Source organism: Colobus angolensis, unplaced genomic scaffold (genome assembly GCF_000951035.1).
Source record: "Colobus angolensis palliatus isolate OR3802 unplaced genomic scaffold, Cang.pa_1.0 Scaffold293, whole genome shotgun sequence".
Taxonomy (NCBI): Eukaryota; Metazoa; Chordata; class Mammalia; order Primates; family Cercopithecidae; genus Colobus; species Colobus angolensis.
Window position 1 is genome coordinate 399,751 of NW_012116188.1, and position 14,543 is coordinate 414,293.

A 14,543-nucleotide genomic window follows, 5' to 3' on the forward strand; every position below is an offset into this window, starting at 1 on the left:
TGCTATGATGATCAACAAAGAGATAAGGAAAATTCTATCTATGTTTACCTTCTGTTTTATAAAGAACTGACCCTAGGTGTCAATTTGTCATTTCAAAAGAAAGTAACATTATTTTTACTTTGTTCAATCATTTTGTTAATGTTTAATTAGCAATTATTTAACTACCAAGTATCAGTGAAATGACAGTTCAGTTGTTATTCCAGCATTATGCTAAGTGCTACGGGAAATTTACAAAAATTATAACACAGTCCTTACCAAAACAGAGCCTCCTATCTATTTATGATTTCTGAGTTGTGAAGATCTAGATTGAGATTTTGTCTTAAAAGTACTCAACATCAATAAGAAGGGGGAAAGTATGGTAGATTATTGAAATATTTACAAGTATTTTAATAACACAGCTAGATGTTTTTCATGGCTTTGCTTTCTACTAGGAACATAGTGTCTGGATCACAATTTATAATTTCTCACTCTGGGGCCATCCTCTCCCAGTGGCCAGAATCTGATAGTCTGGGGTGGGATTCAGTGAAGAGCAGCCTTGGTAGAGTGGGAAGGAGAGTAAAGACAGGAATGGACACATCCAGGCACTAACCAAACAGTTTCTTCCCTCTGGAAAGGAGGGGTTGTGCTGCATACCCAGGGTGCTACGGACCCTGGGACAGCTCTTGGAGAAAGTGGCTGAGAAGGGAATAACCTTTCACCTTGGTGGTGTGAGGATTTGGAAAGAAGCCTCTTTGCTTGGGAGGTCCTGGTCCTGAGCTTTTCCACTAATTGGCTGTGCATGGTGTTGATTTGCCATCTCACCTCTCTGGATCTTAATCTATTCCCTAGTAAAATGAGACAGTTGGGCAAAATGATCTTTGAGTTTCTTTTAAGCATTAATGCCCTGTTTTTCTAAGAAATCAATTAGGCAAGCAGTTAACCAATCAGGACATGGGGTTTGCAGAGGGTCTGCACTTCCGTGACCTTGGCTTCCGTCAACTCCACATGAGAAGTGCTGGATAAATATGCACATATGCACAGACACACGTGTGCATGCATACAGAACTTATTTTCATGCCTGTTCTTATTTTGTCCTGTCCAATAACTGCAATCTCACCTTCAGTTTTTAAAAGTACCAGAGATCTCTAGTGTATAGAGGATGTGAAGATGACTGCCCCAGTGTTTTGAGAATGATTTCTCTATGGGGAGTTAGGAGACTATTTGGTGACTATATCTGATGCTGAGCATATTCAAAATGAGACGGTTCAGCTACAGAGAGACGCTTGTCTGAGAATGCTGCCGCCAGACACCACAGGGTGCCAGAACTCTCTCCCCGGTGCCTGCTCTGAATGCGCCATGTTCAGGCTGGAACATGGGTAGTTGGAACTGACTTTTATTTCGCCCTCCCAGATCCAGTGAGAAACGTCAGGAGCATTTATTAGTCATAGGTGCAAGAGCCCTGGTGGGTCAGCCAGAAGTCGAAACCTGAAGGAGAGGGTGCAGGTAAAGCCTGCATGGAACACTGGACCCAGGCATTAATTAGAAACACTAGTGCCCTTGACAGAGCCAGCTTGTATAAGTTGGTGGGGCCTGTGTTCACTTCATAAAGATGTTTTATATGGTATTCCTGGCAAAAGCTGGACACTGTAAAAGAAAAATAAAAGAAACATTATTGGTAGCTTGTGGGGGGTGTCTTAGTCCATTTTCTGCTGCTATAACAGAATATCACAGACTAGGTGATTTATAAAGAAAAGAGATTTACTTGGCTCATTGTTCTGGAGGCTGGGAACTCCAAGAGCATGGTGACGACATCTGGTGAGGGCTTTCTTGCTGTCATAACATGGCATATGGTGTCACATGGTGAGAAAGCAAGTACACGAGACAGAGAGAGAAAAAGAGAAACAAACTCCAGCAAATAACTAGCCCACTCCTGTGATAACTAACCCACTTTCTTGATAACAGCATTAATTCATTCATGGAGGTAAAGCCTTCATGATGTAACCACTTCTTAAAGGTCCTACCTCTTAATAACATCACAATAGTACTTGAATTTCAACATGAGTTTTGGAGGGGACAGTCAAACCATAACAGGGAGTTTTAAAAAAAGGTGTCTTCTCTGTCAGTCAGCTGTCAAACCACCCTCCTTTCCCCTCTAAATGTGGGAGAATGAGAATTGTCAGAATAGCGTGGTTTCTGCCATGATATGAGTTCCTAGGGAAGTCGGTTAGCCTGAGTAATGGTTTGCAGTTTGTAAAGTGAAGACAATAGTATCTCTCTTGCCTTGCCTCTTTGGGCTGTCTAAATATGTTCAAATAAAGCAGAGAACGGGCTTTGAAAACTGTAAACTACTATGCAAATGCATGGGTGTCCTTGTACTTCTAATTCTCAGGCCAGAAATCCAGGGTGACAATGTAGACAGAGATTAGAGTAGTGATTCTCTACTGGCAGAAAGTTTGTTCCCCAGGAGATACTGGCAATGTCTGGAGACCTTTTTGGCTGCCATTTTTTATGGACTGTAGGTAGTGAGAGAGGAGGTGTGTCACTGCTAGTACCTGGTGGGTAGAGGCCAGGGATACTGCTCAGCATCCCACTACACTACAGTGCACTGCACAGCCCCTCAACAACAAGGAGTTATCTAGCCCAAAATGTCATTAGTGGGCTAGATAATTGAAGTTGATGTTGAGAAATCCTGGGTTATAAGCATGCTGATAACCTACAAATGAGGCTCCCTGAAATCTTGTTTACATTTTTCAGAGAGACAGGGTCTGTTGCCCAGGCTGGAGTGCAGTGGCATGATCATAGCTCAATGCAGCCTCAAACTCCTGGGCTCAAGCAATCCTCAGCCTCCAGAGTAGCTGGTACCATTGGCATAAGCCACTGTGCTTTGCTAATTTATTTGTTTGTTTGTAGAGATGGGTCTTGCTATGTTGCCCAGGCTGGTCTTGAACTCCTGGCCTCAAGCAACCCTCCTACTTCAGGCTTCCAAAGTGCTAGAATGACAGGTGTGAGCCCCCGACTCCTCTTCAGGTCTAAACTTAGTCATTGCAAGGAAACAAAAAGGGGTAGTCCCACAGTTTATAATGATGGATCAGGAAAAAGCATAAACTAGATTTACAGCAGTGAAGCAATGGAGAACTTATCCAAGTGTACTTGTTATTAAGTGATTTGTCTCTGCTTTTGATGCCAGAGCTGAGACCTGCAAATCACATTTCTTCTATGCCAGTTGCTTCCTGCTAGGTGCTGCTAACAAAGGACACTGGGGAGAGCCTTGAGGAGAAGAGTCGATACTCCTGCCGCATTTTTTTCACTCCTGCACTTCCTGTTCCCATCAGGATCCCCCTGGCAATGTTGCTTTGCCCTGGCCATGACTGGCTGTCCCAGTAGCAGCAGCTGAGTCCCCTTTGTAGTTCTTTCAACACCCACAGAAACTGCCTCTTTGCATCCCCCGAGAGGTAGCTTTCACAGCAGGACATGGTCCCCTTTGCAGAAGTCAGAGTTTCAGTCCAAGGAGTCCTCCTCCAAACTTTAAGATGTAATAATGCCAACCTCTTCCTTTGTGTCCTCAGCCCAAGGGCAAAGTAGCTGCTTCCTTCACTTTTCATCTCCTTGATACCCTTGTGTTTCATGGTTGCCTTTTCAGTTCTTTAATATAGTTAATTCTATTTTTTGAGACAGGGTCTCACTTTGTCACACACGTTAGAGTGCAGTGACACATTCATGGCTCTCTGCAGCCTCGACCTCCTGGGCTCAAGCGATCCTTCCACCTCAGCCTCCCAAGTAGGTGGGACCACAAGCATACACATCACACCCTGCTAATTTTTGTATTTCTTGCAGAGACAGGGGGGTCTCACTATGTTGCCCAGGTTGGTTTTGAACTCCTGAACTCAAAGTATCTTCCTGCCTCAGCCCCGCAAAGTGCTGGGATTACAGGCTTGAGCCACCAAACCCAGCCAAGGATTCTTTACAGCAAATTCCCTCTTACACTAACTGGTGTGCTTCCTGGCTCCTGGATGACTGCTAGCTGATACAGGAATGAGACATACTCTCCTTGCCACAGTGAGGGGACTCAGAGAGGTACATGTCCCACCTTGCTCTAACTGCCTCGCATGGCAGTTTTCTCGGTGGGAGGGGGGTACTTTGGTCTTTTCTTCTGAGGTTTGCAAACAGCATCCTGGTGAGGTGCCATCATTAAAGGTGACAATATATTTCACTCCATCAAAACAGATTTGTGAGGCTGAGGTGCTGCAGACAAGGAAACAAGAAGCTTGTGAGTTCTTGGGTCTCAACATGGTTTCCCTGGACTCTTCTGGCCAGTGATCTCATTTGGACTTCACCAAATCCACAAGACAAGGCAACCCAAAGCTGTCTCCCAGTGGAAATATCCATCTTCCACCATCTTATCAACAGTTGTTTGTATCTTCTCTCTCTGAGTCACATATACAGGATAGCAACTTTGTGTAGAACATGAAAGCTTCTCTCCATAAAAACAAAGTTGAAAGAAAAAAAAGAATATATGGTAGAAAATCATTCATTTGCCAGATCTATAAAGAAATAAGAAATGCCCCAGCTTGGGAACACATATCACTTGGTTTATGGGAAGAAACGATGAGATACCTATCTTTATTTTCAATAAGTAAATATTTAAAAGAATATACTGCTTGTGTATACTGCTCTGTCACAGCTGGAAACTGTAATTGCAAAATAGTCCATGAGCAGCCACCAAGGAATGGAGAGGAAATGAAAACAAAGCCACAGGGCTCCGTTGTGGTGCGGCCAATGTCCTCAAGTTATTCCTTTCCAGGAGGACAAAAGGAGAAGAAAGAACACCCTTGAGGGATGTGAACATGCAAGTGTGTCATTCCTTAAAGCCTGGAGTCACCGGGGCTGGGAAGCTGTGTCTCCAGAGGCTGTCACCCGTCCGACATCTCCCCTCTGACTGCAACAAGTCGAGTCCGTCAGGGACCACATCACTGAGGGTCCTGGGCTAGAAAGACCAGAGACCACCTCGGTGTATAGAATGTGGGGACTGGTGTTTTTCTTCCCTGGACAACTCCCTCCCCATGATAATTTTCAGAGTTTCAAGGAGGAGGAAACCTTGTGCCAAGCAATCTGGCAGCTCCTAGAGAATCCGCTTTCAGCCGGTAGAGACATCTATATGGCAAGACCTCATCTAAACACAAAATCACCCCTCAGTAGATACATCCATATGGAGCGACCACATCCAAACACAAAAGCACCCCTCAGTAGACATCTCCATGTGGTGGGAGCTCCTCTAAACACAAAAGCGCTCCTCAGTAGCTCAAGGACTGAGCCCATGGTCAGTCCTTCTGGGTTTCTCAGAAAAAGAAAGAGAACGTGTTTGTGTGTGTGCCTGTGTATGTGTGTCTGCATGTAAGTGTGTGCATCCACACGTGCATTTGAGTTACAGAGAGACAAACAGCTCTGTCAGAATGCCACACTAGTTTCCTTCTTATTATTATTGTGATCGTAATGCTTCTCTAAGACTAGAAAAGGAAATAAAAGGCATATGGATTGGAAAGGAAAAGGTAAAACGGCCGGTATTTGCAGATGTCATGAAGATCCACCTAGAAATCCCAAGGAATCTACAACAAAACTAAGCAATAAACATGGTTCCTCTTATTATTCCTGTTTCCCTGAGGTCTGTTCCTCAAGCTCTCTGAGAATTCCCAGAGTGACCCTGTCGGTACCTACATCTTCACTTTTAATTTGAGGCCCTTCTTACTGTTTTCTCTGGCACTTTTACGGGGAGACACTCTCCTGGAGCACTGAGGGCTCCTCTCCCTTCTCTCTGAGCAGAAGCCTAGGGCCCCAGGCAGAAACTTCTACCTTTCTCTTCTCACCGCACTCGTGCTTCCATAGGGCTTTCCTAGAGGTCGGGCAAGGTAGGCTGGGGACAGAATGGGCTCGGGGAGTGACCAGGAGCACAGTCTCTATACGCTCACGTCTATCCTGGTTAATTTCTGCCCAACACTTCTGGTGGAACAACTCTGTGCTCTCTTGGTGATGCAGCTAATCTGGGGACTCTCAGAGCCACCGTACCTACCCTCCTACAGGGATAAGGGTGCCACCTCGTCAGACTAGAGAGTGCTGTGGAGAATGCTTGCATCCCCCAACACAAAATTCATATGTTGAAACCTAACCTGCAGTGTGATGGTTTGAGAAGGTGGGAACTTTGGGAACTGATTAGGTCATGAGGGTGGGGCCCTTATGAATAGGACTAGTGCCCTTATAAAGATCAAGATCCTGTCTCAAAAATAAGTAAATAAAATAAAATAAAATTAAAGGGACTGGTGCCCTTATAAAGGACATTTTGGGAGGCTGAAGCAGGAGGATTGCTTGAGGCCAGGAGTTCAAGACAAGCCTGGGCATCATAGCCAGACCCTATCTCTACAAAACAATTTCAAAATTAGCTGGACATGCTGGTGTGTGCCTGTAGTCCCAGCTACTCAGGAGACTGAGGTGGCAGGATCATGTGAACCTGGGAGGTTGAGGCTGCAGTGAGCTGTGATCGCACTGCTGTATTCCAACCTGAGCTATACAGCAAGATCCTGTCTCAAAAATAAGTAGATAAAATAAAATACATAAAATAAAATAAAAGGGACCCTAGAGAACTGTCTTATTCCTTTCCACCATCTGAGGGCCCAGCAAGAAGATGGCCACAGAAAGCAGACCCTCACCAACACCCAGTCTGCTGGTGCTTTGATCTAGGGCTTCCCAGCCTCCAAACTATGAGAAATAAACATTTGTTGTTCAGGCCACCCAGTCTACGGTACTTTGCTATAGCAGCCCCAACAGACTAAGATAGCACTCTAATGGCCTGAATGTCCAGTGAGTCTGGGAACCCAGGTTCTCCCTGGAGGCCTAGGCCTGGAGTCCAGGCTGTGCTCCTGCTCACTCCAAACCACTTGGCACTCACCAGTAGGATGGTTTCTGCCAAACTTGTGGTCAATCTGGCAGTTACTGTGAAGTCTGGGAGATTGCTTCTGAGACATCTGGTTCCAGTTTCAGCCTTTCCCCACCAAGGAGCGGGACTGGTGCATGGTGAGTTCACGGGCTCTGCACTTGCCCCTCCCAAGGGCGAGTTCAAGTCACACTCCAAATTCAAGGACATTGCATGCTGTCTTTTTGCCCCAGGCTCATTCAGCCTCTCAGACCTTTATGTACCTTCATTCCCAAAGCCTCTTGGTCAACACAGGCACTGGGAGAAAGTTAACGAACAAAAACCCACCTTGGTGCTGCAGTCCCAAAGACACAGTTTGGCCAGGGTGTATGTGGGGAATGTGCCAATTCTTTATGAGAATGGAAGGCAAGGAAGACACATGCACGAACAGTTTCACCTACTCCAGGGCCACACCAGGGCCTCCTGGTCTAGTTCTTCCACTTTCAATGACAATGTAATGCTTATAACTTGGTTAAAGCAATTTTACATTATTAATTTTACTTCATTTCCAAAATAGGTAAGATTGATAGAGCAGGTACAAGTCATGTATCACTTAATGATGGAGACACGTTCTGAGCAATGCATCATTAGGCAATTTCATTGTGCGCAAACATCACAGAATGTACTTACACAAACCAAGGTGGTAAAGCCTACGACACACCTAGGCCGGATGGTATAGCCTACTGCTCTTAGGCTATAGATCTGTACAGCAGGTTATTATACTGAATACTGTAGCAATGGTAACACAATGGTAAGTATTTGTGTGTCTTAACATATCTATATAGAAAAGGTACAATAAAAACACAGTATTATAATCTTACGGAGCCATCATCATGTATGTGACCTGTAGTTGACCAAAACATTGTTATGTGGTGGTGTGATTGTATAATTCCTAATTGGACATGTGAGTAAACTCAGGCATCAAGTGATTCGGTGACTCCTAATTGTTGATTGATGATTAGTGGAACTAGGATTAGTACACTCACTCTGGTCTATTTCTACTATGTTGCAATTTCTCCTTTCCTGGGTTATGTAAGTTTTGACTTTCATATTATAAGGAAATAGAATAGCACTATCTTTGTATCAGGAGCTCAGGGATCCATGAAAATTGTATGCTCAATTTGATGTACATGTAAGATCCTCCTTATGAGATGACTTATAGCTTTCATGAAGTTTCTAAAGGGGTCTGTGTAACCAAAAAGATTAAGAACGTTGACTTGCTGCGTTATAATGGGACTGAGGTCAAGTCTAGGGTGACCTTTCTATGGACTGTAAATAGGGGAGTCCTTCCTGGTTGTTAATACCTGAAGCCCAGAGAAGATGAATGTTGGGAATGGGAATAATCATTTCGTTTCTCAGAGTCAGAGAGTGTTGGTGTAGCTAGCTTCCAGAGAAGGTGATACACATGCTCACAGCTCCACAGGTGCAGACTCATACAAGCTTAGAGCCCTACACAGATGAAGGAAGATCCTTGAAGATCATTAAACCTGAGGGTCCACACTCTGGCTACACATTAGAATCACCCAAGGAGCTTCGAAAGATACCATGGCTGGGACAAACCCCCAGGGATTTCTATTTTAATTATCCTAAGCTAAGACTCTGGCTTCTGTAATTTTTTAAAGTTCCTTAGATAGTTCTCATGTACCAGAGCTGAGAACTATCAATCTTCTAAACTAGCAGTTCTCAACCTTGGTTGAACATTGAAATCACTTGGGGAGCTGTAAGAAGTCCTCTTGCCTAAATCTCACCCTCGAATCTTCTGATTTAATTTGTCAGGGATGTGCCAGGCATCAGGAATATTAAAAGTGACCCCAGGAGATTTTCATGGGCACCCAAATTTGAGAACCACTATTGAGATCTAATCTGATATTTTCTACTGCAAAGAAAACCAAGCAGAAGGGAAGAGGCCGAAGGTCATAGGGCTAAGACAGAACCACGATTAAACGCAGGACCCAACTCTAGGCTTGGACTCTTTCTGTGGTTCACCGAGTGACCATGCATGGAGTTAACTTAGAAAGTTCAGGATGTACGTGAGAAAGGGAGCTCATAAGGGACAGGCCTTGCTTCTCTGTTTGATTAGAGAAGAAATCTATTTTTCTAGTTCTGACACCTCTGGGGTGCCTGGTCAGCCTGAGAGAGTGTATATACTTAATATAGCTAAAAGTGGTGTATAATTAATAATAATCACCTACATTTAGTGAGCATCTACTATCTTCCAGGCATTCTCTTAAATACTTTTATTACTCCTAGTTATCTTTGATTATAGATGAGGAAAGAGAAGCATTCATCAATTAATATGCCCAAATTGCCAAAGCTAGTAAGTATCAAAATGAGGGTTTCAATCCAGAACCCACTTCCTTAAATACAATATGCAATTCAGGGGTTTCTTCTGTACTGGAGGGGAGAGATGTCTAGAAAAAAAAAAAAATCGTGTTGGGATAAGGTTTTGTTTTTAAGCAATGCTGGGAAAGGAAGTTGGTGAGTGACTAGATTTTATAAATGTGAAGTGATAGAGGGTAAGAGGCACACATATTGCAGAGTGAGAGTTATCACCCTTTATGCTGGGTCAGAATGGGAAACTTGCAGAGAATTCCTTTGCCTTCTCTGCTTCCTGGAATTTCACCCTGTCCATGGGATAACAGGACTAGATCTCCTGCCTCAAAGCTCTGAGGACCCAGACTAAAGTGTGAGTTTGTTTGTCTTTGGGGTCTCCCTTCTTCTTTTCTGTCCTTTCTCTGTGCCTCTGTGCCCTCTCCCCTGCATGTATAAATAGGCTTATGTGGGGGCCTCTTCTTACAGAGAGAGAGAGAAAGTCAGGGGCTCCATGGCACTTCAGATGCCCATTCAGTGTCAGGAGCCCAAGTGTGAAGCAGAAAGCTGGAAATAAATCGTCTTGATAGGGAGATCACCACTGGTCAAGTGTTGGAAAGCAAAGCCCGGGGTGCTAACACCGCATTGTTCTACATTACAACTACAAGTACCGGGTCAGGGAGAAAATCTAGGGTAACTTGGGGGACTATAGGGGAATTCTTACCCCTTCATACCACTCCTCTGTGTAATTTTTCAATGTCTATTGTGACTCATTCAGCAAACATCCACAGCAACAAAGATTTCTAGTGACACCTTTTGGCATTGGACTCTGCAGTTTACAAAGCCATTTTCAAGTTTTCATCTTTATTTAATCCTTGCAGATACCACAAGGCTAGCATAACATCTGCTTGCATGGGCAGACACTAGGAACCAGTGGACACCAGGGGACGCACACAGAGCAAGCGGGAGTGCTAGAACCCCAGAGCAGGTCTCCTGACTCCAGGTCCCAGGCAACTGTCCACCTTTACCTTGATTTTAAAGTCAGTCACCTCAGTCCAAGGACAGGGACAGGACAATCTTCACGAGGGAGAAGATTAGGAGGTCTTACATCCAAATGAAGAAGCTAAGTGTTCTGGCAGTTGCATTTTTTTTCTTGCCTCTAAGAAAGACTGAAAAAGACAAATCTCATTTCAAGCCTCTTGTGTCTAATCTTTGACCCCTCAGTGAAACACTCTGAAATGCTTTTTTTTTTTTTTCCGTAGGAGAGTACTTGTCATTGTGGAATCAATTTGAAAGACTGAAGCTGTATTTGTTGTTTTGTAGCTTATAGGCCAATGTCCAAACACATTTTCAACAAAAGAAATGAAATAAAAATCTGTACTAGAATGTGGTCATAGAAACTTCTCAGAGCTTATATCAACTATATAAGACTGATAATTGCTTCCAATAAACCCTTCCTTCCTTCCTTTCTTCCTTTCTTCCTTCCCTCCCTCCCTCCCTTCTTTCTTTCTCTTTTTTCTTTCTTTCTTCCTTTCTTTCTTTCTTTTCTCTTTCTTTCTTTCTTTCTTTCTTTCTTTCTTTCTTTCTTTCTTTCCTTCCTTCCTTCCTTCCTTCTTTCTTTCTTTTTCTTTCTCTCTTTGGAATGGTGAAAACATTATGTAAGAAATGGATGGCATACTCACAAAGGAATAGCCTAGGTAGGCACCATTTTCTAAAGGATGTTGCTTTTCTGGTCTTCCCACTTGGGGCATGTGTTAAAGCCAACTAAATATGGCCTGAGAAGAACTTCATACTTCTATATTTGAGTCCTTGTGAACTAATTGTAACCTAAGTTAATAGGTAAACAAGATTGAAAACCTAACTTAGTAGTGTGCACCTGTAACAGCAGCTGAGTCTTGGCCAATCCCAGCAACCATACATCAACCACTCATACACTGCTGAGTGGTCAAACTGTGTTCAAATAAGGCAACCGCTGAGCTGTAAGCAATCCAGCTGTTTCTGTGCCTCACATCCGAGTTCTGTACATCACTTTCCTTTTTTTGTCTATAAATTTGTTCTGAGTACAAGGCACCCCTGGGGTCTCTCTGAGTCTGCTGTGATTCTGAGGGCTGCTTGATTCACAGATTGTTTTCTTTTTCTTGCTCAATTAAACTCCATTAAATTTAATTTGTCTGAAGTTTTCTTTTAACACACTAGGAGAGAGACAAATTTTGGGTGAATTTACCTGCTCCTTAGCAGCCCCCTCTCCTTCTTTTGACTTGGCTTGGGGCTTAGAAGAAACATTAGAAGCTTCATTGAAAAGAATTGCACACACTCTATGAAATGAATTATATAGTATGCTAAATATATATGGTAAAAATGACAATAGCTAAATCAGTTCTGGTGGAAACTACCAATTTCTACTTTGTCTGGTATTGCTTCTGAAAGTGCCTGTCTTGGGTGGGTCCAGACACTCTTCTTTCATCATCCATGATCTGTGGCACTGATCACTTTCTGCTTCTTACTCTGGTGCATGTCTTATTGATTTCCTAATTTCAGAGTTCTAAGTTGAACTGTCTACAGGTGCTGACAGTTACATCTGTGCAATATCCAGAAACATTCTGTCCAATGACATAGACTTCATCAACTCTTATTGCCTCATCAACTGTATATTGGAAGCAATTATAATTTTTATGCAATTGATATAAGCTCTAAGAAGTTTCTATGACACAGACTTCATCAACTCTGTTATTGCTGAGGTTTTTCTGTTTTTAATTGTTTGGTACAAATCACTGCAAATTCTGAAACTTTTGAGTGTATAAATGTACCTACTCATGCCATCAGTCAGATGCCTGTAAAGCTTCTCTATAAGAGTCCGAGGACACTGAAATGTCACCAACATGTCTCTGATGGCTCCAAATCTAAGTAAGAAAAAAATGTGTCTTCCTGTTGACTGTTGTCTAGGACACAGACATGGAAACACACATACACACACACACACACACACAATTCAGAAATCATTGCCTTCATCCATTATTGTTTGCAAAGTCCCACTATTGAAGTTGTCCCCTGATTGCAATAGACGGTGTCAGATCTGCCTGTGTCCAACAGAAAGCTATATTTGCTGGAATTTTTTGCTTCATTTTCATTCACTTGTGAGTAATGATGAATTACTCAAAAGTAATTCACAATAATAAATCATTTTTATCTATTTTGTATATATTAATTTTTAAAAATTATAGACAATCATTAAATCTTCAGATATGTGAACATTTACCCTGTATCTATTTCAAGTCCTAGATGTTTGTCTGCTTGTATCTTTCTCTCTGAGAATTCAAGGGTGCAGTGGATGCTGTGGGTGCTGTCCTGATGCCCCCTCCAGGTCTGAGCTAATCCTTCTCTCCCCTGCTTTGGCTCACAGCTGAGTTCCCCTCAGGGAATCACCCTCAGCCTAAAAGGAATTGTGTGTCCAGGATTTCTCCCTTTCTTCCCTGTGATGAGAGCAGCCCAGGGGCAAAGGGAGTGAGGAAGATGGGGGGTGGTTTATCAGCCTGGCCCTACCACCCCAATTTGTGACAACACTAAAGGGCCCCCCCAGGTCCAGCACTTCCTGTTGACACAGCCGAGGCCTCTGTCACCACCATATCACAGCCCACTTTCTCTCCACCCAGTCCTGCTCCTCTCAATCTCTTACAGGCCTTGGTTTTGTTCCCTAGAGCACTCTCTCCAATAAACCACTTGCACCCAAATCTCCATCTCAGAACTGTTTCCCAGGCAACCCAACCCATGACAGAGTGGAAGCCTATCCTTCACCTGTGTTCTACATAGGTCAACCTGATTATATGTCTCTGCTTTAATTTTATGTCATAACAAATCCATTTAAGTTATTTGGTTGTTTTCCAGTTTGAGGTGAGTGCTCTCAGTTTTAAAACCTATGCCCTTGGATTCCATGTCAAAAACTCTTCCTTTGGAAAGGCTTATACCTGCTGGTGGGAATGTAAATTAGTTCAGCTATTGTGGAAAGCATTTTGGAGATTTCTCAAAGAACTACAACCAGAACTACCATTTGATCCAGCAATCCCATTACTGGTTTTGTGTGTGTGTGTGTGTGTGTATATATATATATATATGCAAAGAGAAATAATGCATTCTACCAAAAAGACACATCTACTTGTACATTCAGCACAGCACCGCTCACAATAGCAAAAACATGGAATCAACCTAGGTGCCCATCAATGGGAAATTAGATAAAGAAAACATGGTACATATACACCATGAATACTATGCAGCCATAAAAAAGCAAAATTCTGGCCTTTGCAGCAACATGGATGCAGGTAGAGGCCATTATTCTAAGAGAAATAATTCAGGAATAGAACACCAAGTACTGCACGATCTCACTTGTAAGGGGGAGCTTAATCTTGGGTATACAGGGGCTTAAAGATGGGAACAGTAGACACTAGAAACTCCCAAAGGAGGGAAAAAGAGAGGGAGGCTGAAAAACTTCCTATTGGGTTCTAGGCTCATGATCTGGGTGACAGAATCAATAGAAGCCCAAACCTGAGCATCACGCAGTATACCTTTGTAACAAACCTGCCCATGTTCCCCCAAAATCAAACATAAAAATTATAATTAAAACATAAAAATAAAATAGGAAAAAAGAAAGTTTTTTTTTGTTTTTTTGTTTTTTTTTTTACTTCGAAAATGGACACTCCAGAAATAGAGTAAGGTGCAGAAAAAGAAACCTTCTTGGGTTGCTCCTCTGTGCAGCTACATGAAAAATGACACAGCCCAGCTCTCCAGAGATGTCAGCTTCCTTCTCGGCTATTGCCTGGGAACTTCGGCCCCTAATAAGCAAGTGGTCTGAGGGATTGCAGATGAAATGCCTGTGCCCTGCTAGCCATGCTGGACCTAAGAAAAGTCCCCCTCCTAAAGGAACTTTCTCTGTCTATGGCAGGATTTTGAATAGTTTTCTATTAAGGTGGTATCAACTAAGGTTCTGGTCCTTACAACCTTTGCTTAGAGAGCAGTTCCTCTATAGACTTAGTCACTACATAAAAAGAGTAGAGAGATGATTTTAAAAGATAGGAACTGGAGGGCAAGGAGGAGGATGCCTCCCTTCACGCGTTCTCTGAGCCTGCTCACATTCCATAGTTTATGTGTGGCAACTGGGACATGTTTGGGGAAGAAAGTCGTACTTGACTAAATTGTCCTACTGACGTAAACCTATAATTTAAAAATTATATATATATATTTAGAGAACAAGTCAAAACAGGAAACGCACTCCCAACGTGGATAAAGCTATTTATGCATTAAA